This window comes from Triturus cristatus, chromosome 2_1, assembly GCF_964204655.1.
Source record: "Triturus cristatus chromosome 2_1, aTriCri1.1, whole genome shotgun sequence".
In the NCBI taxonomy this organism is placed as follows: domain Eukaryota; kingdom Metazoa; phylum Chordata; class Amphibia; order Caudata; family Salamandridae; genus Triturus; species Triturus cristatus.
The window spans coordinates 919,814,483-919,840,200 of record NC_140581.1 but is presented as its reverse complement, the minus strand read 5'-3'; the positions used below and the strand labels follow the sequence as shown (position 1 = coordinate 919,840,200).

At 43.6% G+C, this 25,718-nt stretch overlaps 1 long non-coding RNA gene across 1 annotated transcript in view; it reads right to left on the bottom strand.

Moving 5' to 3' along the window:
* Window positions 1–714: 714 nt before the first annotated feature.
* Window positions 715–25,718, bottom strand: part of LOC146866098 (uncharacterized) — a 107,392-nt gene continuing 82,388 nt past the window's right edge. The window contains exon 3 of the long non-coding RNA XR_014976761.1: window positions 715–745. This is a non-coding gene — a long non-coding RNA (uncharacterized LOC146866098). The remainder of the gene's footprint in view (window positions 746–25,718) is intronic.

Sequence of the window (25,718 nt, the reverse complement as noted above, 5' to 3'; positions counted from 1 at the left end):
ACTCCAGTCTAACAAATATTCGAGAAAGTGTGTACATTGTAGGGGTCATATTTACTATTCTAACTCTAGTCTAATAAATATGGTTAAAAATGCGGACATTAAGCGGTATGAACTTTACTATTCTATCTCCAGTCTAACAAACATTGAGGAAAGTGTATACTTTGGTGTCTTTTCCTTGATGTCGTGCAGCAACTGTAACCTGGAACCTATTTTAAAACCGTCAGACTGCATTCTTTTACCTTGACCCAAACTCTCTTTGTATGCTTGAGCCCACCACCGAAGAGCCTTCAAGCTGGTCTGGAGGTGATACAAAGGCTGTAAGTCTGCAAAAGTCCTGCACCCCAGCATCCATGGAAGTACTGTGAATGACTGCAGGATCTGTGAAGGTACTGTGAATCTGTGCATACAGTCAAGAAGTGGTTGGGCCCAGTCTATAAAAAATCCACAAAAGCATGAGGCAGATGCTTAGTGTATTCACCCTGTAAAAGATCAAGATACCTAGCGTGCTTCTGCCACCTGCGCCAAGTCTTTCACAGCAAAAAGAGAAGGCTGGATGAAAGTTTCCTTGCCTGCTCAGCACAGCAGCAAAAGACCCAGGAGTACGAATCCAGTACGAATCTAGAGAGTCCGCTGTCTTTGGAGCATGATTCCTTTTTGAATGTCACCATCGAAAACAGTGGTTCTAAGTTGCCAATCTCTGACCTGGAGTAGTCGTCCCAAGTTCCTAAAAATGATAAAGCTGGAGCTACCAAGAAAAGGAACAGGTTAGTGAATTGCATGCATACTGCATAAGCCATTTTCTAGATTTAGTACTTTCTCAACTATTTGAAGTACAAAAGTGAGAGACAGTTTGAAAGAAGCAAATGTTCTTGTTGTGAAAATCAAGTATCCTGGTAAAGTTACGGAGCACTGTATGGGAATCTAGAGAAAGCTGGGAAAGCAGTTATTTTAAATGAATAGTGAACTTATCTTTGATTAAACTGAATCTGTGCCAACACTTTTCCGTAGAGAAAGTCTACCTGCACTGTAGCATGTTTGGGAGAAAACAAAACAGTCCTTCTTTCATGAAAAGCCCTGATTTCAAGAATTTGCATTTGAGAGGTAATATTCAATATGACAGACTTCTGCTTGGACTATTGTTGGGAGGAGGGTTATCTAAAAGTTAGCAAGTGGTTATACTATGCCAGACCCACCAGCAAGAACAAAAGCACCCAGAAGAATAGTCAGGTCAGGAATCACGTTGTCATCTACAGGACGTTATAAATTCTGACCAGGCCACTAACAATGAGACAAGTGTTAGAAAGAGCTGTATTGCCTCTGCAGTGCCCCTGAAGAGAAAGGTAGTCTAACAAGTATTAGGGATTTCATATTTTTGTCCACAATATTTTTGTAGTCACCAGGAGATTATGATCAGATGATATATTTACACAGCGGCGGCTCCACTGCAAAGGCGGAGGAGCGTCGCCCCACTGCTTTGCGAGCAGTTCAAAAAGGAAAATTAAACAACGCAATGTTATTTAATTTTGCCGTCCTGGCTCAACTGGTTTACATTTAAGGGGCAGGCTGGGCTGTCACAAGATCAGGAGGAGGAGTGGTGGGCACTCTCTTAAGTGCGCATCACGGTTTGACCGGCCGCCTTGGGCCAGCCCAACAGTCATGTTCACTTAGCATTTTCTCCACCCAGCATTATTGCCCAGCAGGGGTGGAGAACATGCACAGGCTCCCTCCCCCTGTCTGAGCATCGAACCATGGCACTCAGACCAATCAAGATGCTGCTGTCATGCTGGTGACAGCAGTGTTGTGATTGGCTAGGGGAGTCTGGGAGCCTGTGTGCTTCCTGCTTCTGTAGTTGATGGAAGAGGGCCGAGAGGTGACGACCAGCCGGCAGGTAAGTGATTTTTTTTTCATGCTCCAGCCCTCAACCCCCAGTTAAGTAGCAGCCATCACTGTGTATGTATATATATATATATATATGTATATATATATATATATATATATATATGTATATATTTTTTTTAAAACAACATCCACAACCACTTTTTTCACGAGTATCAGTTAATGAGAGAAGCAAGACAGCGCCCACCAGCAAGAACCCACCCCCAGGAAAGAAGAAACGAAAAACCCGACAGGGAAGAAAGGGGAACAGATACCTCACCGATTGGACGGAGAACAAGGAGCAAGCGGGGGGAGGGGGGAAACGGAAGCAGAAATAATACCAGAGAAGAAGACAGTGATTAATCTTTCCAGCAGGCAAATCACTCAAGAAGAAACCAAAATCTTAGAGCTAGGTCTTAGCTTCTGCCCAACGACGCAATTTGAATATACTAATGTGCGGATTAATTTGTATACATTTATACGCAAATCAAAACTGTTGAAACTACATAAGCTACATAGAAGAGAAAGGAAACAACAGACACCATCACTGTGAAAGAAAGTGAATCACTTACAGGAATGGAACTAAGTGCCCTCCAGGCAATGAGGGAATTGGAAACGAGAATGAGTAGTAACCAGGATGATCCTAGTGAGACTATAGATTTCCTGGAAGAGATGGCGATTACACAAAAAGGTGCCGCAAGCACCCTTAGAAAAAAATCACGCTTCATCCCACAGTCATCCCATGATGCAATAGATACATTTCATGACCTGGTAATAGAGGACCTGAAGAAATTACAAGCCAGGGGTCCAAATCTGACTAAGGAGAATTTAAGAAGCTATCAAAGAAAACTGATAACTAATCTGAGCGAAGATAACAATCTAATAATTAAATCCTCGGACAAAGGGGGAAATGTGGTAATAATGGACAAATCACTCTACCTCAAGGAACAAGAGGATTACTCTCGGACACAAGCTGCTACAAGATCTCAACATATACGATATATGAGAAAAGCATACAAAACTTTCATCAACTTGCCAAGAAATGGAGGGAAAAGGGAACATTGGGTGAAGAAGATTTCAAATTCATTTGTTGTGAATCACCAGAGTTACCAACTTTATATTTTCTCCCCAAAGTGCATAAGAGTACTACAAATCCGCCAGGGAGACCAATTGTTTCTTCAAAGAACAGTCTATTGGAAAATACTTCAATATATATTGACTGTTTTTTTAAACCTTTGGTAACTGATCTTAGCTCTTATGTAAGAGACACAAAGGACTTTTTGAGAATTATTGCCAATATCGATTGGGAACCGGATATGTTATTGGTAACTCTCGATATAACAAGTCTTTACACGATCATACAGCATCAGAAGGGACTCGAAGCAGTGGAGTTCTTTCTAGAAAAGAGAAATCTGAAATACTATGAACATAACATCATGCTTAAAGAATTGATTGCATATTGTCTCTACAATAACTTCTTTTTATTTTCAGGAGAAATATGCCACCAACAACAGGGAACTGCGATGGGCACGTACTTCGCCCCCAGTTATGCAAATTTATTCGTTGGCTGGTGGGAGAAGCACGTGGCCTGGGCAGGCAAAAATGAAGTTTGGCTGGAAAAAGTGGTTCTCTGGTTTTGGTACATTGACGACCTCTTCATCATTTGGAGAGGGTCAATGGAAGAGGCCATAACATACATAGAAGAGGTCAACAAAAATTATATGAATTTGAGATTCACTGAATTTATGAGTCAGACCAGTGTACCCTATCTTGACTTAATGGTATATGTAAAAGGGAACAAAATAGAGACTACCTTATACAGGAAGCCCACAGCGGGAAACAGCGTGTTACACGCCAATAGTTTTCATCCTAAAAGTGTTATCAGTGGAGTACCGTATGGGGAGCTTGTAAGATTGAGACGTAATTGCTCACTTGATGAGGACTTCAGTAAGGAAAGTAGCAAGGCTTTCAATAGGTTCCTTAAAAGAGGATACAGAAAAGAGACCCTCATTAATGCCAATAAACAGATCAGAGAGGTAGAAAGGAAGGATCTCCTGTTAGAAATTGGGGGGAGTAAAGTTCTTATTTTAGAACCCCAGGGGAAAGTGAGGATGATAACAGAATATACAACAGGATCCACAGAAGTTTTCAAATCTTCAGGAGAAACTGGAAGATATTGAAATCAGATCATGTTATAGGGCCCATCATTCCGCAGACCCCATTGATAACATACAGGAGAGGACCAGCACTGAGAGATCAGCTAGTAAGGAGCCACTTTACAAAAGCCCCCAAGAAAAAGGATTTGATTATGGGATTCTTCCCATGCATGAATTGCAGGGCATGCAAGAATAGCCCCAAAGTGAAAGATTACAGCATACCAGGAAGGAAGACTAGACGAAAGATTAACAAACTCATGAACTGCAATTCTGATTATACGGTTTATTGTTTGCTGTGTCCGTGCAACAGGAGATATCTAGGAAGTACGATTCATCCTACGAAAAAAAGGATCCTTGAGCACATGCGTGCCATTAAAAATCATGATGCAGCATATCCTGTTGCACGGCAATTTGAGGAGAAACATGAGTCTAATGTTAATTTGCTGCAATTCTTTTGTCTAGATCGCGTTCCCAAGAACGAAAGAGGGGGGAACAGAACTAAGAAACTAAGAAAACTCGAATCGCGATACATTGTAGAGTTACAAACTAAGACCCCGAAAGGATTAAATAATGAGGAAGAGCTCTGGGTCCACATAGAATCAATATTAAGGAAGAGAAATAAGAGAGAATTCTCTAGCGGTGGGGCCCATTTAGGGCATAATAAATTGAAGAATGATGATTATTTAGTACCTTGGTGAATGAGAAGCCCACCATGGGCTTGATTGTAGACATCATGAATTATGTAATTTGTGAACAAAAACAATTAATGAATTTGCAATGAATTGATTTCTACATAGATGTTTTAAGATCACTGACCTAAGATTGATGAACGCATTATGAAATATAAATCATGGTATAAAAAACTTTACTGACATCTTTGCAGTTCACACGTCTCAAAGGCTTTTTTGACATTTCATCATGGCCACCGCAATCACGTAGGATTGTTAACATTGACCCTTTTCTATGTTCATGAACTGCCAGTCCTCTCTCTTTCTTTATTGTTTATTGAATATTGTTTGTTTGTATAAAAAAAATTGTTAGAAAACAAAAAATGTGACATTGAGGAAGGCGTGCAGCCGAAACGCGTCTGTCCATTTTTCGCGTGTGACTATTAAATTTATTTAATCACGTTGCCAGAGTGCGCCTCGTTTCGTGACCGCGACCGTGGGAGGAGGTCACTTGCTGGAATATATATATATATAAAGGGAAAGAAAAACCACACAAAATGTATATGCACAACGGTGCAGGGAAGGAAGATAGAGAGATTTGGCCAATGTTATGCACCGTTGTACATATACATTTTGTGTGGTTTTCCTTTCCCTTTAAGTGACCCTAAGTGGGCTTGATACAGTGGTCTAGTTTTCCTGATTTAGACATTAGTGTGGTCTCAACTTACTGATATTGGCACAGGCCATTAATAATAAACATTCTCAAAGTCTGTTTTCTTAATGTCAAACTCACCAACTAAAGTGCATTCTATTTTCTATGTCTATTAATTTACAGGAAGTGCTCTTAAGCTCACTCCCACTTCCGGGTCATTGTATGACGTGTTGTCGAAACGCGTCAAAGTCAATAAATAAAATTTTGCACGAATTGCAAATCCTGAGTGCGACTTTTTCTTATGATGGAGCAGCGTGAGGCGATTAAAAAGTAACAGTGGGTCCAGCTCCCGCCTGTCAGCACCGACCCCGACTGGTAGACGAGATCGGAAGAGAGGCTGGATTGTGATATATATATATATATATATTACCTACTGGCGGTCGCCAGTAGGTAGTTATAGTTAGGACCCCTTTTCCATAGGAAAACCTCAACATTCTATTTTGAATAACTTTGGCGCCGGTCGACGAATCCTCGCGAATTTTTCAAAATAGGTGGGGCGCTACGCTCCGCTCCTACCTTGAAAGTCTCGGGGGGATTCGTCAAGCGGGGGCTGAGATAAAAGGGGGGTCCCAAAACGCGTTTTTCCCATGCATTTTTCCATAGGACCTTTAGACACAGCTACAGCCCGAACGGCTGAACAGAATTACTTGAAATTTGGCAGAGAGGTAGTCCTCAGGTCAAGGAAGTGCCTTTTGTAGGTTTGGTGTAAATCTGTTCAGTAGATTCTGAGAAAATAGCATTTAAATCAATATATATATCTGTGGCAGCTTACCGTGCGCTTACGGTGCGCTTACGGTAAGCTTACCGTACGCGTACGGTGCCGTGCTCGAGCGCGATTCTGATTGGCTGTTAGATCATAGTAAACATTCGAATCGGTCAAAACCAGGAAGCGGCGGCCGCCATTTTCTCACTCGCACTGTCAGGGGGGTGAATAAAAAAGGTGGATAATGTGAAAAGGGGGCAGGCTCGACAGTTCCTGACCCCCTAGCCTTGGTCAGGGGGTCCCAGAAGGACCCTCAAGGGCAAAAATGAAATGTATTTTTTTTTCGAAAAATCGCCGTATGCGCGTAGCGTACGCGCACGGTGTAATCTGCGAAATTCCGCGAAATTCGCGGAATTACGCGTACCGTGCGCGCACGGCAAAAAAAAATTTGCAAAAAGGAAAGCTTAAAAAAAAATAAAAAAAATTGTGAGGTAAGGTTGGCTCTTATAAGAGCCGTTGGGTTCATACAGGGATAGAGGAAAGAAAGAATGGGAATATTATGAGCGTCTACAAACATGCTGGTCTATCTTATTGTTAATAAGGGGAAGACTGACCTCCCCAAAAACAATAAGACCACCACATTTTGTACACCTCATTTCAACACTCCCAAATCGAGGGTTGATGTCCGAAGGAAAAGAAGAAGGTGATGCTCCAACAACAGAGGAAGGGCTCAGCTGAGCTGCCGATGATGTACTCGGCTGAGCATCTGAGGCTGGGCTCTGGTGACTTACTGAAGAGTTTTCTCCAGTATGTCGAGCAAAGGTCCTTGGGTGTCTGTCCTGAAGGTGTCTCTTCATAGAGTGATTTCCAAAGGAATATTTTTTCCTTGGATTTCCTCTTGATAAAACACGATCACAAAGTATGCAAGTGACCAATTGAGCATTCACCTTTTTCTCCCCCTCTGGAAAAGTGAAATACTCCCATACAAAAGAAGTCTTTTGTTTCCTCCTTCTCTGGATCATGGTGGTGCTGCTGGCCTCACTCTCAGAAGAGGTGTGCTGTTCTGCCATTGTATCCCAATGTCAATCCAGCTCCTGCTCCTAGAGAATCACAAGCAGAAATGAGGGGAATGGGTGTGGTGTGGGAAGAATCTGGAACTGAAAGTAGCTTCAACCAATGAAAAGTGTTCTTTCAAGCAGTAATGAGGGGAATGGGTGTGGTGTGGGAAGTTTCTGGAAGTGAAAGTAATTTCAACCAATAAAAAGTGATCTTTGTAAGTCACATGACCTGCCGTGCGCGCACGTGACGCTTACGGTGCGCTTACGCAGCGCTTACGTCACTTTCGCGCATGCGCATTACACGCCCCTGCGTAACCGCGACGTTGCTTCCGGGTATACGCGTACGGCACGCACGTATCACGTAGGCGCGCTGCACTAATGACGTCCAGAGCGCGTAAGGTCAGCTTACCGTACGCGTATCCTACAAGCGCGTAGCGTCAGCTTACCGTACGCGCACGGAAAAAAATGCATAAAAAAAAAACCTTTCCATAATGCAGGATATAGTACATAAATTATTATATAAAAAGGCTTACAAAAAATGACATAAAAAAAATTTGCATTTAAAAAACCATACAAATTAAATGAATTTGGGAATCAGACACATTATAGTTAGAAATTACCATTTTAAAAATCTTGCAAAGACACTGGAAAAACCATAGGTATCAAACATATTATAGTTAGGAATTAGCATTTAAAAAACCTTGCAAATTCACTGAAAAAACCATAGGTTTCACACACGTTATAGTTAGGAATTAGCATTTAAAAAACCTTGCAAATTCACTGAAAAAACCATAGGTTTCACACATGTTATAGTTAGTGGAAATTTTACTGATAAAAAACCAGTGAAATTGCCCCGTTATAGTTAGTGCTGGCAACTATAACTCACGCGACCGCAATCTTCTGCTGATGACATATGTGTCTTTATGAAAAAAAAATATTTGTAATATATGTATAGCTAAAAATGTATGGAAGAAGACATGGGCAAATAAGTGTCTAAATAAACTATTAGCATCAGCAGAGGATTGCGGTCGCGTGAGTTATAGTTGCCAGCACTAACTATAACGGGGCAATTTCACTGGTTTTTTATCAGTAAAATTTCCACTAACTATAACATGTGTGAAACCTATGGTTTTTCAGTGAATTATATATATATATATATATATATATATATATATATATATATATAAAACTGGAACTCCTTCCTCCTCAGAAAAGACCAGAGCCCACGCGGAATAACAGGTAAACTCCCTTTATTTCCACACAGTGGTTAGCATGACGCGCTTCGGAATAAGTTCCTTTATCAAATGCCTCAACCATCTCTGTGCATCACACATCCACATTTAAAAATAGAGCGTCTTTGATCTTATTGGTGGAGACACTCCGCTGATTTCAGGAAAATGGGAGGGTGTTTCAAACTCGGTGATCCGAGTTCATCAGCTGCAGGTAACCTTCGTAAGTACTGCCCCAGTGGGCCGGGCCTGCAGCATCCCATTACTCCATGCCTGAATGCGTGTAGATGTTGTTGCATGCTGGGAATACGAGTTGTCCTAATAATCATCCAGCCGTATCATACCCCTGTGATCCTGTAACACACACCACTTCAATGAGAGTGCGCATCTGTTGTGAAGTCACAATTCTGAAATGTCAGAGCAGTCCCGCTGGGCGGTGCGGCGGGTCGGCGTTACCCCAAGAACATTGAGAAAAAACAAGCTGTGCCACTGCTGACGCCGACCCTCATGCGGATGGGGGCTCTGTATGTGCTCGTGGCCCGCACAACACATAAAACTGGAACTCCTTCCTCCTCAGAAAAGACCAGAGCCCACGCGGAATCACAGGTAAACTCCCTTTATTTCCACACAGTGGTTAGCATGATGCGTTTCGAAATAAGTTCCTTTATCAAATGCCTCAACCATCTCTGTGCATCACACATCCACATTTAAAAATAGAGCGTCTTTGATCTTATTAGTGGAGACACTCCGCTGATTTCAGGAAAATGGGAGGGTGTTTCAAACTCGGTGATCCAAGTTCATCAGCTGCAGGTAACCTTCGTAAGTACTGCCCCAGTGGGCCGGGCCTGCAGCATCCCATTACTCCATGCCTGAATGCGTGTAGATGTTGTTGCATGCTGGGAATACGAGTTGTTTGAATTAGCATCCAGCCGTATCATACCCCTGCGATCCTGTAACACACACCACTTCAATGAGAGTGCGCATCTGTTGTGAAGTCACAATTCTGAAATGTCAGAGCAGTCCCGCTGGGCGGTGCGGCGGGTCGGCGTTACCCCAAGAACATTGAGAAAAAAACAGCTGTGCCACTGCTGACGCCGACCCTCATGCGGATGGGGGCTCTGTATGTGCTCGTTGCCCGCACAACACATAAAACTGGAACTCCTTCCTCCTCAGAAAAGACCAGAGCCCACGCGGAATCACAGGTAAACTCCCTTTATTTCCACACAGTGGTTAGCATGACGCGTTTCGGAATAAGTTCCTTTATCAAATGCCTCAACCATCTCTGTGCATCACACATCCACATTTAAAAATAGAGCGTCTTTGATCTTATTGGTGGAGACACTCCGCTGATTTCAGGAAAATGGGAGGGTGTTTCAAACTCGGTGATCCGAGTTCATCAGCTGCAGGTAACCTTCGTAAGTACTGCCCCAGTGGGCCGGGCCTGCAGCATCCCATTTCTCCATGCCTGAATGCGTGTAGATGTTGTTGCATGCTGGGAATACGAGTTGTCCGAATTACCATCCAGCCGTATCATACCCCTGCGATCCTGTAACACACACCACTTCAATGAGAGTGCGCATCTGTTGTGAAGTCACAATTCTGAAATGTCAGAGCAGTCCCGCTGGGCGGTGCAGCGGGTCGGCGCTACCCCAAGAACATTGAGAAAAAACAAGCTGTGCCACTGCTGACGCCGACCCTCATGCGGATGGGGGCTCTGTATGTGCTTGTGGCCCGCACAACACATAAAACTGAAACTCCTTCCTCCTCAGAAAAGACCAGAGCCCACGCGGAATCACGGGTAAATTCCCTTTATTTCCACACAGTTGTTAGCATGACGCGTTTCAGAATAAGTTCCTTTATCAAATGCCTCAACCATCTCTGTGCATCACACATCCACATTTAAAAATAGAGCGTCTTTGATCTAATTGGTGGAGACACTCTGCTGATTTCAGGAAAATGGAGGGTGTTTCAAACTCGGTGATCCGAGTTCATCAGCTGCAGGTAACCTTCGTAAGTACTGCCCCAGTGGGCCGGGGCTGCAGCATCCCATTACTCCATGCCTGAATGCGTGTAGATGTTGTTGCATGCTGGGAATACGAGGTGTCTGAATTACCATCCAGCCGTATCATACCCCTGCGATCCTGTAACACACACCACTTCAATGAGAGTGCGCATCTGTTGTGAAGTCACAATTCTGATTCTCAATATGTATATATATATAAATATAAATTACCTACTGGCGGTTGCCAGTAGGTAGTTACAGTTAAGACCTCGTTTCTATTCAAAAAGCGTTTTTTCAATTGCCATTATCTTTGGCACCGGTTGACGAATCTTCGCGAAATTTTCCAAACTAATGGGGTGCTCTGGTCAGCTCCTGACTTGAAAGTTTTGGGGTGATTCATTAAGCGGGGGCCTAGAAAAAAGGGGTGTCCCAAAACACGTTTTCCCCATGTTATTTCCATAGGAACTTTAGACAAAGCTACAGCCCGACCTGCTGAACGGAATTTCACCAATTTTGGCGAAAAGGTAGGTCTTGGTTCAGAAAGAGCCCTTTTATTTAAATGGTGTAATTCCGTTCAGTAGTTCCTGAGAAATTAGGAAAAGAAAAGTTTTGATATCTGAGCACCGAGGAGGGTTTGCGAACCCTCCCGGGCATGAGCTTCACTCTGATTGGCTGCCAACGCTCCAAACCAGAAACTGTTGGCAGCCATTTTGTGACTCGGTAACTGAGTCACAAGAAAAGAGAAAATAAAAAGGTGAAAAACAATAAAAGGGGGCAGGGTACAAACACCCTGACCCCCTTGGCCTGCTCAAGGGGTCCCACAAAGAAAATTAAAAAAAAAACGAAGAGTGGGCTCCCGCGCTTCATTATTCTTAAGCCCCCGGGTGGGCCAGGTCCCAGGGGCAATGCCTATTTATTTAGCTGGGGTCCGCGGGGGCCCCTTAGCCCCTGGGCCGCCACCTCCCCGGGGCTTAGTTTATTGAATGCGGGGGGGCTCGCGGACCCCATAGGCCCGGGGACTGACACCTCCCTGGGGATTTGTTTAAAAGAAGCATGGGGGACTCCTGCCCCCATGCTGCCCCGGGGACCACCACCTCCTCGGGGCTTTCTTTATTAATGGGGGTCTTTGCAGGCCCCCCCAAGCCCCGGGGAGCACCACCTCCCTGGGGCCTTGATCAATTAGAGGCGGGGGGACTCGTAGGCCCCCCAAGCCCTGGGGACTACCACCTCCCCAGGGCTTTGTACTTGATGGGAGGGGGGCCGCATGGCTCCCCTCATGGAGCCCTTGATGGCCCTGGGGACCACCACCCCCAGGGCTGGCTCCTGCAATGTCCCAGGGTGCCTACCCCCTGGACATTGCCGTTTGCTACGGCAGGGCGGGAGCCGTGTGGCTCCTGCCCTGTCATGGCAAACTCTGCTTTGCTTCATTGAAGCGAGAGCAGGAAAACCTGCTCTCGCTTCAATGAAGCAAAGCAGAATTGCTTTTGAGCAAGGGGAGCTGCATGTTAGCAGCTCTCTTTGCTCAAAAGCAATGCCAGCTCCCGCAAGAGGTGGGGAGCCGGCGGGACTGTGGGGGCATTGGAGCTTCCCCCACAGTCCCCAACGCAAAGGGTCAACCCGAGGGGATGCGTCCCTGGGGCCAGGAGTGGCCCAGGAGTGGGGACACGTGGCCCCCCTCCTCTTTAATTTAAAAAAATGGCCGGGCCCTGGGTGATGGGGTCCCCGGGGCTGAAATTGGCTTGAGGAGGGGGGCCGCAATTAAAAACAATTTGTATAATGGCCAAGCCCCGGGGGATGGGGTCCCTGGGGCCAATAGTGGCCCAGGGAAGGGGGGGCCACGCGGCCCCCTTCCCTATAATTAGTGAATAAAAAAGAGGCCATGCCCTGGGGGATGGGGTCCCCGGGGCCAAAAGTGGCCCAGGCATGGGGGGGCAATGCAGCCCTCCCTTCCCTATAAATATATTTTAAAAAGGAGGCCATGCCCCAGGGGATGGGGTACCTGGGCAGAAATTGGCCTCGGGAGGGGGCCGCGCGGCTCCCTTCCTGTTTTTTTTGTTGAAAAAAAAAGGGGTCAGGTCTTGGGGGATGAGGTCCCCAGGGCCCCAAAATAGTAAAAGAAGGTGGGCCACACAGAACCTTTCTAAAAAATAAATAAAAATCAAAAGCCGGCATCACGCCGGAGGCTCTGCCCCCTTTCTCCACCACTCTGCAAATGCGCCCCCTGGTAGACTATGGGATGGGGGATGAAGTCCAATTTACTCCCGAGAGAGTTTGGGGGACAAGAAGCCCTCCTGGTACCGCCTGTAAGTCCTACGCAGCACAATTTCTGAGCGCTGGTCGGAGACCCAGCGCCCTTTCTCCCCCACTCTGCGAACGCGACTAGTATTTAAAGAAGCATCTTTCTGTACCTCTGACTTAGAGGTAGTTTTAATCACTCTGCCCTATTATATACTAGGGCCTTACAGAGGAGGTCATGCCAATCACAGGGGTACCACAACCCATAGTGTACCCTAGTGTATGTAGATGTTTTCACTGTATTCTAAGTGTCTTTTAGCATAGCACTGGCTCTGGGCCTGGTTAGGCAGAGTCAGTTACCACCAGTACCAGTCAGTAAAAGGTTGGGGGCACAGGAGGACTTTGCAACAAGGCCATTACTGCACCTCTGTTGGCTCTTTCTGCAGCGCTCTTGCTTCTTTCTGCACCTTTCTTCGTCTTTCTGGACTTCTATTGCCTCATTCTGCATTTCTCTTGCTTCTTTCTGTGCTTTTCTTCCTCTTTCTGCACAAGTCCTACCTCTGTAGGCATAGTTAGAAATTAGCCTTTAAAAAACCTTCAAAATTCACTGAAAAAACCATAGGTTTCAGGGACGTTATAGTTAGAAATCAGCATTTAAAAAGCTTTTAAATTCAGGGACGTTATATAGTTACAAATTAACATTTAAAAAACCTTAGAAATTCACTGAAAAAAACACCGGTTTCAGGGACGTTATAGTTAGTTGAACATTTCACTCGTACAAAATCAGAGAAATTCTGCCGTTATAGTTAGTTGAGCTAACTATAATTCGCGCCCCCGCAATGCACTGCTGATGACATCACATGTTACATCATTCATGACATGGTCAGTGACATCACTGATGACATCACTATGGTTTTTTCAGTGATATATATATATATATATATATATGAACTCCAAAAGCTGTCTCCCACTTCCTGGCGGCGAGGAAGAAAGCACACGGACACCAGCTCGTGCTTCGCAGGATTTTAATGAAAGTCAGCACCCACACAGCACGCCATTACGCGTTTCGGCCACCAGATGGCCTTGTTCACACAAAGTAACTGCCGTTTCTCATATCCTAATAAACAGAGCACTCTATGACCCAGTGATGCTGGTGATAATAAACATAGAAAACATATATATATGAACATGGTAATTAGAATTGATATAATGTATACAAATATATTTGTAATCATTAAAACATGGGTTTGTGAAGGACCACTCAATTGTCATTTGACCTTTGGAAGATGTCCAGAACATGCACCATAAACAATGAGAAAAATTGGTTCTAAAGTGCAGATGTTAGTTGTGCAAATACGCAAGTTACTAGTGCAATTCCTAGGCATTTGGGGTGCAGAATGAGCATTGATGGTGCAAATAATGCAAATGTGCAAAATACGCAATGATAGTGCAAAATACAAACAAATGCATCATATGTACACATAGCAGCTATATCATGAACCTAATACATATAGTTGTACAATACATGCAGAAAATACGTTTGTCCAAAAAATAGCAAAAGTACCCAAAGCGAAAAACTTGTCCAAAACCCAAAAAATGTTGTTAGAATCATTTACCAATGTATCAATCCTAAAAATTGGTTAAAAGTGCAAAGAGTGCGAATAATGATAGGATGGAAAAACAAGAAAGGAGAAAGAAAGGAAAGGAAAGGGGAGATAAAAAAAACTTTTTTATTTTTTCTATATTTTTTATGTGAGTTTTAGTATTGAATTTAAATTCAGCAGATCACCTGATCTAGTACATAACAGAACTAAAAGTTGGACAGATCCAGTTGGGCTGATCTCACATAAAGTATGATTTGGCAAAGATGAAAAAAGCCTGACTGAGTGGATCATCAGCATTGAAAAACTGGAAAACGCCAACATTCAAGGAAGGAATTGTTTTTCTTTTTTCTTTTTATTCCTTCGTGTAAAAAAAGAAAGAGAGAGACAAAAAAGAGGGAAGACAAAGATAAGAACATATTATTCTAAACTGCCAGTCCAAAATTCATTTGTCAGATATTGATAAAGAAAAGGAGGGCCCCAATAGGGGTACTTTTAAAATCAATGAGGATGAGGATTAAACAAATAAGTAGATCAATCAAATGGGCAAGACAATAACAGTGGCCCAAATATAAATAGCAATGGAAAGAACAACAGATCTCTGTTGAGAATTGAAAAAGTGTTGTGACATATAGCCTGCAAACATTCAAATAAAGTTGTGTAAGTCCTCCGTGTTATTCAACCCTGTGGGTACTTTGCTGTCGAATTCGAGTATATATTTAGTTTCGAGTTGTCTGAGCAATTTCTCTCTGTTGCCCCCTCTCCTCTGTGCGGGAACAGTGTCGACAACAAAGTATTTCAGGCAACTGAGATCGTTGTTATGTTGTTGCTTAAAATGTCGCGCTACAGGGTAGCTGGAATCATTGTTGACAATTGCCCTTAAATGCTGTAAAATTCTGACATGGGCTTGTAATTTGGTGCTCCCTATATAATGCAAACCACATGTACAGTAAAGGACATATACCACAAATTCCGATCTACAAGTGAAATGGCCCTTGATTTGTCTGGGGTTGGCACTGAACGGGACTGAATATTGGATAGTGTTTTGACCGAATTTACAAGCTCTACAGCTAGTGCATTTGAAAAATCCGCTTTTGGGTTTGAGCCAAGAGCTATTGACAGGGCTTTGGATATTAGGTCTCATGAGTTCCCCTTTCATGGTTTTGGCCCTCCTAAACGTCAGTGCAGGTTTAGGGGGTAACGTTGGGCCAAAACACCGTCAGTGAGCAAAATCGGCCAATTTTTGTTGACAATGGCCCTGATTTTGTGATGCTGTTTGTTTAATGTTGTGATAAGGCGAGGTAAACTAGAGATTACATTATCTGGTCTGTCAACTAAATTGTGGTCCCTCATGTTGATAGATTTATCCTCTAACAGTGTATCTCTAGGAATTAGTTCCACTTTCTTATAGGCTTCTCTGAGAGTCCTCTCAGAGTATCCTCTTTGCATCATCCTGCTCATGAACATTTGGCCCTCTCCTCCGGCATGCTACAAATACGTTTGATGCGGAGGAGTTCCCCATAGGGGATGCTTTTTATGAGATGTGATGGATGAGCACTGCTGGCGTGTAAGATTGAGTTGCCAGCAGTGGGTTTTCTGTACAGAGATGTCACAATTTGGTTCTCAACAATCATGATCTTGGTGTCTAAAAACTCCACTGATGTTTTGTCAATGTTTGAAGTAAACTTAAGATTAAAAACGTTGTTGTTTAAAACCTCAATAAAATTCACCACACTAATAGATCACCATTCCAAACCATAAAAACATCATCAATATATCTGAGCCACTGGACAATGTTGGATTTGAATATATTGATATGGGTCCCCATGAGGACCTGCTCCAGCCAACATGCAAACAGGCGTAGCTGGGGGAGAAGCAAGCTCCCATGGCGACTCCCCTCTTTTGGGAATACATATCATTCTCAAACATAAAATGGTTGTTATTCAATGCCCATTCAATAAGTTCTAAAAGCATGGCATTATGGCTGTAAAATCTGATGGGTCTACGGTCCAAGTAATGTTTAGTGGCAGCGATTCCTGTATCGTGTTCTATACTGGTGTACAAGGACTCTATATCTAGAGTCACCAACAAGAAATCCTCATGCCATTGAATGTTATTTAGTTTCCTGATGAAGTCACCAGTGTCTTTTACGTAAGTTGGTAGATCACGGACTAATGGCTGTAAAAAATAATCCACATACTTACTTGCAGTTTCACTGATGCTCCCAATGGATGAAATGATGGGTCTGCCCGGTACCGGCTTCACTCCTTTGTGGATCTTTGGTATGAGGCGAAGCGTGGGGATGATCGGAAACTCATTGAAAAGAAAATTAAATTCATGGCTCGAAATTAGTCCCTGCCTTTTATAGGAATATAACATTTTCTTCAGGGATTCTTTGGAAGTGTTGCAGATTTTCATGTTGATTTTTTCATAGCAGTCTGTGTTCGAGAGCTGCCTTTTGGCTTCAGTCTTGTATTCTTCCTTGGGCCAAATGACCACGTTGCCCCCCTTATCAGACATGCAGATCTCTAGGCCGGGATTGTTGTTTAGTTTGCGAATCAGGTTCTTGTATTGTAAATCCTGATGGTTTGTCCTCCCTTTGTTGGAGCTTGTGGCCCGATAAAGGTTTTTTAAATCGTTGGTCACCATCTCCTGATAGATATCGATGGCGTCCTTGGGCATCATGGGAATAAAATTTGATTTACCTCTGAATGGACTAAGGCCAGCACATGGCTCTGTGCTGATAATTGATGCAATTCTGTCCTGTGCAGGCCGTATGTCTTTTTGCTGGCTGAAAGAATCAGAGTCCGTGTTGTTAAGTTCCGCCAGGGTAAGGAGCAAATGAGCATCAGCTACTTCCAGATTGTGTTCATTGGTTGCTGTATTGTCAGAAAGAGCAGTGTTAGGTTTGTTGCCAGCTTTAATAGTGAAGAATTTCTTTAATTTTAGTTTTCTTGTAAAATTAAACATATCCGCTCTGGTTTTGCGATAGTTGAAATTATTGCCAGGGCAATATGAGAGGCCCAAAGATAAGATGTTTTTCTCTGCAGCAGTGAGAGTGAGCTTGGAGAGATTGACTATGGTATTGTTGTTGTTGTTCCCACCATTTAGCGTCGTCACCATTGAGTTTTTCTGCCTCTTTGTGCGGCGGGCCTTTCTTCTGGCATTGCGTTTTTTGTTTTGCTTGACCCTGCGGTTGCTTGTGGATTCCGCGGCCTCAGGGTCTGGCGGCGGTCCTCGGCTAAAAAATGTAACTCTTCTCCTGGTTGCAAGATGCTAGACTTCACACATCCCCGGACCATTTCTTCACCTTCGCTGCCGCTACCACTGGTCAGGGAAACAGAGTCACCTGTATCTGATTCAACTGGCATATACTGTTCACTGGTGGTTGGTACTTCACGTGTCGTGGTGGCCAATTTATCGGAGCGTCTCTTTCTTGCACCGTCATAGCGGCGAGCGAAAGTAAAGATTTGTCCAAGCTCATAATCCTCTCTGTCCCTGGTAAACTTGCGTAATTTCCTCAGTTTAATTTTTTCTTGTTGTTTATTAATCCTGTCCTCAATTTCTTTCCTTTGTTTAAGAATGTCTTCCTTTTCCGGCCGATTATTAAGTTGTTCATTGATCCCCTCTATCTTTTTTACAAGCGAGTCACGGTCAATTCGGGCATATTTGATTAGAATTTTGACTGCATTCATAGAGGCATTAAGATTGTTATCTGCCCACTCTGTCAGCATTTCTGGGTGGATATTGTCAAAATTAGGCGCCAACATGATCCTCCAGCCTCGTGGAACCCGACCAGCTTCCACATATTTGGTTAGTGAGATCTCCTCCCACCACTTTGTCATTTCACTCCGTTGACATTTCTCAAGTGATTTTAGTAAAGTCTTAAGATCGGGGTTGGGATCAGTGGTTAAATCTGTGCCCTCATTTGTCCGTCTCGTAGATGTCGTCATCAGGTTTCTGAATAACTCCTCAGCCTCCGCCTCGCGATCCCGCTGGCGGAGGCTGAGGAGCGATCCCGCTGGGCGTTACTGGACATGTCTGTGGGGTGGTGACACCCCACAGACATGCGCAATCCAGATCTTGCCCGAATCAATTAAATATAGAAGCACTACCTCGATACCCGTGCGCATCCGGAATTGTATTAGCCCATACTACGAGAAATTACCTAGAATCACCGAACGATACGTCGGGAAATCACATCCGGCAGTATGTCTCCAAGGGCAGTTTGGGATATGTAGTCCACACGGGGAGCCGCCACGTTGTTTCCTTACGAGAAAAGCAGTACAAAGAGTGGCTGAAAGTAGCGGCCAGCAGACTTCGAGGGGATCCGTGAACGGTAGCAGACCCACTACCGATTGTTAGATATGAACTCCAAAAGCTGTCTCCCACTTCCTGGCGGCGAGGAAGAAAGCACACGGACACCAGCTCGTGCTTCGCAGGATTTTAATGAAAGTCAGCACCCACACAGCACGCCATTACGCGTTTCGGCCACCAAATGGCCTTGTTCACACAAAGTAACTGCCATTTCTCATATCCTTATAAACAGAGCACTCTATGACCCAGTGATGCTGGTGATAATAAACATAGAAAACATATATATATATATATATCTATACAGGAGCTGCTTTCCACCTAAACTTAAGAACTACCCAGAGTTCTCTGCTTCTTTTTTGCACAATTTATTCGTCACTCTATGCCTGAAAGGGTATTTTTTTGACTTGTACTGGGTGCTGCCTTGTGTCTGGACAAAGCTATACCTCTCTGAAGAGCTCTAATTAGAGCAAAACACTGTGTCAGGGGTTGCTTTTAGTCATTTCAGGTTGGCCTGGTTGGTATTTTACCAATTCAAAGCTGTAATACTGTGCCTGGAGTGGTAAATGGCTTTTGTCATTTTACAGCTCGGCAAGGACAGCACTGTGCTAGTCCTATGCTTAAAGACTTTGCTGTAGAAATGGCAAAAGACTTTGTCCATTTCTATCTCGGCGTGGATAGCACTGTGCTAATCCCATGCTTAAAGACTTTGATAGAAAATCAGACATTTGAGGTGAGCAGATCTAGAGTATCGCTTGTGTTGAGAGTGATCTATACAGAAGCTGCTTTCCACCTAAACTTGAGAACTACCCAGAGTTCTCTGCTTCTTTTTTGCATCATTTATTTGTCACTCTATGCCTGAAAGGGTATTTTTTTGACTTATACTGGGTGCTCCTTTGTGTCTGGACAAAGCTATACCTCTCTGAAGAGCTCTAATTAGAGCGAAACACTGTGTCAGGGTTTGCTTTTACTCATTTCAGGTGGGCTTGGTTGGTATTTTACCAATTCAAAGCTGTAATACTGTGCCTGGAGTGGAAAATGGCTTTTGTCATTTTACAGCTCGGCAAGGACAGCACTGTGCTATTCCTATGCTTAAAGACTTTGCTGTAGAAATGGCAAACAAATTTGTCCATTTCTATCTCGGTGTGGATAGCACTGTGCTAATCCTATGCTTAAAGACTTTGATAGAAAATCAGACATTTGAGGTGAGCAGATCTAGAGCTTCGCTGGTGTTGAGAGTGCTCTATACAGGAGCTGCTTTCCACCTAAACTTGAGAACTGCCCAGAGTTCTCTGCTTCTTTTTCGTGTATATATAAAGTCCTGACCTCCCGATTTCCCAAAGGGAGTTTGGAAACAGGTACGGACCTCAGTCAATGTTCGATACTGCCATCCAAGAAATACACCAAGCGGTTTCAAAGTTCAAATCCTGACATTTTATTTTCAAATCGTCAGAAAGTGTCCGCCTCAGACGCGTTTCGATCGCCTCCGCGATCTTGATCACCTGACGCGCTGATGTCGGACCTCCCATTAAAAAGACAGTTTCACCCAATCAAAGAGTTTACTTAAAATAAACATAAACAAAATACTAAAGTTATGGGAGTGTAACATCATGATCACTATTGCAAATAAATCACTACGGTTCAATTCAAGTAAATTGATCAAAGATACAAATATACCTGCAATTTATAAAGATCAAAGGATTGAGTGGAAAGCATTAAATGAAATTCATGGCAAGTGCCCCATAATGCTGTAGCACTGACATTTGATCACAAACATGATCAGATGTAACGGATAGGTCTAAAATTCATGAATTAATTCTAATGAATATACACATTGGTACTCCCAGAATAACAAGTTAATAAAATTTAAAAAAAGACGATATAATATCGTTAAAAAAGAAAAAAGAGATAGAAGTATTTAAACAAAAGGGGAAAAGAAATATAATAAGGGGAGAGGAAGGGCGAAACAGAAGACAAAGAAATAAGTCTTTGTTCAAAAGATGAACAAAGTTTAATGCATTGCTGATGCTATGTTTTAGGGCCGCCAGTGAAAAGTAAAGACAAAGGATGTTGAGTGATTCATTAACAAACTACTTAATCAACAGACCTTACATATACAGATATTTACAGAAAATTGTGGAGATCTTCACTCGTATTCATTCCATTAGGCATTTTAGTGTCAAGCAATAAAATGAAAGAGGATTCTAACTGCCTAAGTTGTTTCTCTCTGTTGCCCCCACGAATTGAGGGGGGTACTGCCCCAATAACAAAATATTTAAGGTCACAGATTTTATTGGCATGTATGGCTTTAAAATGTCGGGCAACAGGGTATGTGGAATCCGAGTTGACAATCGCACGTAGATGTTGCAAAATGCGATTGAAAACCGGTAATTTGGTGCTGCCAACATACTTGAGGTGACACGTGCATTCAAGCACATACACTGCAAAATCAGTACGGCAAGTAAAGTGATTTTTTATTTGGACCGGAATGTTACTGAATGCTGTGTAGTACTCAGAAACATTGGTTCCAAATTTGCAGACACGACACGATGAACATTTAAAAAAGCCAGAGCGTGACAGCCAGATGATTTTGGCCATGGATTCAGGGCTGGATTTAACCAAAGCATCCCTCATAGAGGGAGATCTCCTGAAGGTAGTGTTAGGTAAACTGGGCAGCAAAAATTTCAGAGTCATATCAGTCAGAACAATTGGCCAATGTTTGTAAATTATTCTGCGGAAAGTCTTGTTTTGTTTGCAAAATGTAGTGATTCATCTGATAGGTTGCATGACCTCATTGGTCACTTCACAACTATTGGGTGGGACCTGATGTTGTTTGGATGATAGGCAGATTTTCCGAGGACAAAGGTTAGCTTTGTCAAGGGCTTTTTTGAGGTTAGGTAGTTTATAGCCTCGAGCAAGGAACCGGTCTGATGCTTCTTTTTGACATTGCTCTAAGTCAGATTGGCGGCTGCATATCCGCTGTAAGCGGAGAAATTCCCCATACGGTATGCTGTGTATGAGATGGGGTGGATGGGCACTGCTGGCATGTAAGATGGAATTCCCAGCAGTGATTTTTCTATGTAATTTGGTTTCAATGTGGTTATCAGAAATAAAAACCTCCACGTCTAGAAATTCAACCCTCTCAGTACTAATGGTAGCCGTAAATTGCAAGTTCATGGTGTTGGTGTTGATGGATGTTACAAACAAAGAAGCTTCCTCTTTGGATCCCTCCCAAACGATAAAGATATCGTCAATATATCTGCCATAAAAGCGGATGTGTGTATCCCACATAGTCTTGTGGGTGACCCTGAGGACATGTTCCTCCCACCAACCAACCAAAAGGCAGGCATAGGTTGGAGAAAAACATGCCCCCATAGCCACCCCCCTCAATTGTTTGTACAAAACTTTATCGAAGAGAAACACATTGTTGTTAAGGCAACGGTCAATCATTTGGAGAAGCATGGCATTATGGTCATTGAAGTTAATCGAGCGAGAGTCCAAAAAATGTTTTACAGCTGTCAACCCTTGAGGATGTATAATGCTGGTATACAGGGAAGCTATGTCAAGCGTTATGAGTGCAAAATCAGGTTGCCAATGAATTGATTGTATCTTCATTAAGAAGTCGCCTGTATCCTTAATAAAGGATGGCAAAGCAGTCATGTGAGGTTGAAGAAAATAATCAACATATTTGGACATAGCTTCCAAAAGATTATTCCTGGCAGAGATAATAGGTCTGCCAGGTATAGGGTGGATACCCTTGTGAACTTTGGGGATAAAGTAAAGGGTGGCAGTTGTAGGGAAATCATTTTTAAGAAACAAATACTCGTTTTTGGAAAGGGGTCCCGTTCTTTTCCATTGTGCCAGAAGGGAGGATACAGATTTTTTAATTTGTATTAGGTGGTCACGGCCTACTGTACAGTAACAATTGGTGTCAGATAGGTGGCGTTGAGCCTCCTGAAGATAATCACTTTTAGGCCATAGAACTATATTGCCACCCTTATCGGCACCCATGACCACAATTTGGCCGTTCTCACGAATTTTCTTGATCAAAGCCCAGTAGTTTCTCAGTTTCAAATTTATTTTGCCACATTGAGAGTAAGTAGACAAATTAAGTTTTTTCAGATCATCAATAACCATGTCACTGAAAACATCTACAGAGTCTTTAGGCATAACTGGATAGAAGCAAGAAGGAGGACGAAACGGACTGGCAGCCGCCATTCCCGTGTTGATTCCTTCAAGATGTTCAGAGTCATTGTCGGATATTAGGCAGTCCGAGTTTTCTTTGGCCAAAGATTGCATAGTTTGAAGCATGTTTAGATCCCGGACTTGTAACGTATCCAACATAGTGTCAGAGGCAGTGGCCAAATTAGTCGATTTATTCAATTGGAAAAAAAATTTAGTTTGATTTTACGGATGAACTTATAGATGGCAATGCGAGACTGTTTGTAGGAAAAATTGGACTCCGGACAAAAGGACAGACCCAAAGTTAACAGTTGTTTTTCCGCTTCAGTCAAAACAGTGTCCGTTAAATTGATGATGGTATTATCCTGGGAGCCTAACGTTTCCATCTCCGTCCCCCTCTGCCCCTGTTTGATGGTCTTGAGGCGTTGCCTGTGCCTCTCTCTCCGACGCCGGCTGCTGCTGCATTCGTTTGACTTTGGGGGTTTCTGGGGCGGAGGGTAGCTCGCCTGTCCATGGTTAAAAAATTAAGTTCCTCCCCGAAAGTGTGTTTAGTTGCCAATGAGCTAAGTGTAGCTGAAGTGCTTGGGCCTTCATCCGAATCACCGCTAGTAAGAGAGTTGGTATCATAATCCACTTGAGGAATAATATTGTCAGTGCCATCACTTTCGCGGGTGAATGGAACTTGATCAGTAAGAGCTTTTCTTTTCATATATATATATTTTCACTGAAAAAAACATAGGTTTCAGAGACATTATAGTTAGTTGGACTAACTGATGTCACTGACCATGTCATGAGTGATGTAATATGTGATGTCATCACCAGTGCATTGCGGGCACATGCGTTATAGTTAGCTCAACTAACTATAACAGGTGGATTTCTCTGGTTTTATATGAGTCCAATGTCCAACTAACTATAACGTCCCTGAAACCTATGGTTTTTTCAGTGAATTTCCAAGGTTTTTTAAATGCTAATTTCTAACTGTAATGTGCCCGAAACCTATGGTTTTTTCAGTAAATTTCTAAGGTTTTTTAAATGCTAATTTGTAATTATTTTCTTCTTTAAACCTATAGTTTTTTCAGTGATTTTAAATCATCACTTCATTGTCAACCTAGTGAAAACAGCCAATATACCCAGTTTTTTCAGCAATAGCTACCACACAAAAAAATGTGTCACAAATGAGAACAACAACTAACGGTAATAATATACAGAGTAGATGTCCCCGTGCAAAAATTAACACAAAGGCACCAGTTCCCGATATTTTCTATGAGCAGCCAAATCTGGGGTGCGATCCAAAAACAGGGAATAAGCCACGTTTGCAGTAGGTATCTAACATCTGCATTTTACTGGTGTAAACCAGGACGACTACCTACAATGTGAAAGGGATCGCAGCCCAGAATCACATCTGAAGCGCAACATACGTCATAGAGTTACTGATCACGCAGCTCAAACACCCATGAAGGACACAACACTCGCTGCCACCAGCCTCTGGAAGTCCCCCCCCTGGACAACCTCCCTCCCTACGACCACCGAGGCAGCGCAGAACAAAAACGGCATGGTCTCTCAGCCACACAATACTTGAATGTTGGCAGATATGGCAAGCAAATATGTGTGAAGGACGCAACTCATCTATCAATAATAATAATGCACACAATACCAAGTGTAGCGGTGATGTGCTGGACAGACCTCACTATACAGATCATACACCTCTCCATCTGTACATATACTGCTGGTGCTTGTAGTGTTGTGCACAATAGACGCAACCATGTTACCTCAGGCAGTGGGCAAGCTCTCGTACATGTAGCTGTGTTGTCCTCCCCTGGAAGCGGAAGCGCAATGGGCTGGTCCAACGTACGCCACTCCAGCATAGGAGTATGAATGAATTAGCCGGGGTTCTGGGCGTGGTTCACTTGTGAACTGTGAAGACCAATGAGTCTGCCAGAGCGGCGGGCCTCACCCTGCCACGTGGCTACCACCATGACCACGGGTCTCCTTGACACAGACCCCCTGCGAACCCAGCAGCACAGCACCGCAGTCTTATGTCTGTACAGACTACTGCCTTTGATCTACACTACGGACAGCAGGCATCACAATTCAGAGGGCGTAGCGATTGCAGATAACGCAGTCCAGTACGCAAGATACATTGCTCCCAGTGCGGCCCTCTCGGACCACGCATCATCGCAGGGTGTGCACACGCTGAGTGCTTCAGGTGCCACTAACTCAGTGCACCACAAGTCATCGCCACGTGGCCTTATTAAGGCAGAATTCAAAAGACATTGGTCCGAGTGCGGCCCTCCCAGACTACTCATCATCTCAGGGTACGTACACAATGAGAGACAAAGATACTACTAACTAGTACCATAAGTCATCGCCACATGGCCTTATTGAGGCAGAATTCAATAGACAAAGACATTGCTCCGAGTGCGGCCCCCCGGGTCACGCATCAACGCAGGGTACGTACACGCTCAGTGCCAAAGGTACTACTAAATCAGTGCACCATAAGTCATCGCCACGTGGCCTTATTGAGGCAGAATTCAATAGACAAAAGACATTACTCCGAGTGCGGCCCCCCCGGACCGCACATCATCGCAGGGTACGTACACGCTCAGTGCCAAAGGTACTACTAATTCAGTGCACCATAAGTAATCGCCACGTGGCCTTATTGAGACAGAATTCAGTAGACAAAAGACATTGGTCCGAGTGCAGCCCCCCCGGACCACGCATCATCGCAGGGTACGTACACGCTCAGTGCCAAAGGTACTACTAAATCAGTGCACCATAAGTCATCGCCACGTGGCCTTATTGAGGCAGAATTCAATAGACAAAAGACATTACTCCGAGTGCCGCCCCCCCGGACCGCACATCATCGCAGGGTATGTACACGCTGAGCGCCAAAGGTACTACTAACTCAGTGCACCGTAAGTCATCGCCACGTGGCCTTATTGAGGCAGAATTCAATAGACAAAAGACATGGGTCCGAGTGCGG